We start from the raw sequence: 1593 nt of genomic DNA, 5'->3' as shown, positions 1-1593 counted from the left end.
AAGCCTCAATTAGTTTCTCTAATGCAACAGAATTGCAAGTTCCATGGACTTCCATTGGAAGATCCTCATCAGTTTTTAGCTGAATTCTTGCAAATCTGTGACACTGTCAAGACTAACGGGGTTGACCCTGAGGTCTACAGACTTATGCTATTCCCTTTTGCTGTAAGAGACAGAGCTAGGATATGGTTGGACTCACAACCTAAAGATAGCCTGAACTCTTGGGAAAAGCTAGTCAATGCCTTCTTAGCAAAGTTCTTTCCACCTCAAAAATTGAGTAAGCTTAGAGTGGAAGTCCAAACCTTCAGACAAAAGGAAGGTGAATCCCTCTATGAAGCTTGGGAAAGATACAAATAATTAATCAGAAAGTGTCCTTCTGACATGCTTTCTGAATGGAGCATCATAGGTATCTTCTATGATGGTCTGTCTGAACTGTCTAAGATGTCATTGGACAGCTCTGCTGGAGGATCCCTTCATCTGAAGAAGACGCCTACAGAAGCTCAGGAACTCATTGAAATGGTTGCAAATAAGCAATTCATGTACACTTCTGAAAGGAATCCTATGAACAATGGGATGAATCAGAAGAAAGGAGTTCTTGAGATTGATACTCTGAATGCCATATTGGCTCAGAACAAAATATTGACTCAGCAAGTCAATATGATTTCTCAAAGTCTATCTGGAATTCAAGCTGCACCAGGCAGTACTAAGGATGCTTCATCTGAAGAAGAAGCTTATGATCATTTGAACCCTTCAATGGAAGAGGTGAATTACGTGGGAGAACCCTATGGAAACACCTATAATCCTTCATGGAGAAATCATCCAAATCTCTCATGGAAGGATCAACAGAGACCTCAACAAGGTTTCAACAGACAGAGAATTCTAAGCAGAACCACTCTGACTTAGCAACCATGGTCTCTGATCTAATCAAAACCACTCAAAGTTTCATGACTGAAACAAGGTCCTCCATTAGGAATTTGGAGGCACAAGTGGGACAGCTGAGCATGAAAATTACTGAACTCCCTCCTAGTACTCTTCCAAGCAATACAGAAGAGAATCTAAAAGGAGAATGCAAGGCCATTAACATGACCCACATGGCCGAACTTGGAGAGGAGGAAAAGGCAGTGATCGCCACTGAGGAAGACCTCAATGGACGTCCACTGGCCTCCAATGAGTTCCCTAATGAGGAACCATGGGAATCTGAGGCTCATAATGAGACCATAGAGATTCCATTGAATTTACTTCTGCCATTCATGAGCTCGGATGAATATTCTTCCTTTGAAGAGGATGAAGATGTCATTTAAGAGCAAGTTGCTAAATACCTTGGAGCAATCATGAAGCTAAATGACAAGTTGTTTGGTAATGAGACTTGGGAGGATGAACCCCCTTTGCTCACCAAAGAACTGGATGACTTGTTTAGGCAGAAATTACCTCAAAAGAGACAGGACCTTGGGAAGTTCTCAATACCTTGTACCATAGGCACCATGACCTTTAAGAAGGCTCTGTGTGACCTAGGGTCAAGCATAAACCTTATACCTCTTTTTGTAATGGAGAAGCTAGGGATCTTTGAGGTGCAAGCTGCAAGAATCTCACTAGAGA

The 1593-nt window shown here is 41.9% G+C and overlaps 1 non-coding gene across 1 annotated transcript; it reads right to left on the bottom strand.

Moving 5' to 3' along the window:
* Positions 1-276: 276 nt before the first annotated feature.
* On the bottom strand, positions 277-384 carry LOC130983881 (small nucleolar RNA R71). Its single transcript, XR_009087851.1, has one exon. It is a non-coding gene; the product is annotated as a small nucleolar RNA R71 (small nucleolar RNA).
* Positions 385-1593: the final 1209 nt, after the last annotated feature.

This window comes from Arachis stenosperma, chromosome 5, assembly GCF_014773155.1.
Source record: "Arachis stenosperma cultivar V10309 chromosome 5, arast.V10309.gnm1.PFL2, whole genome shotgun sequence".
Lineage (NCBI taxonomy): Eukaryota > Viridiplantae > Streptophyta > Magnoliopsida > Fabales > Fabaceae > Arachis > Arachis stenosperma.
This window is presented reverse-complemented; position numbering and strand designations above follow the sequence as displayed.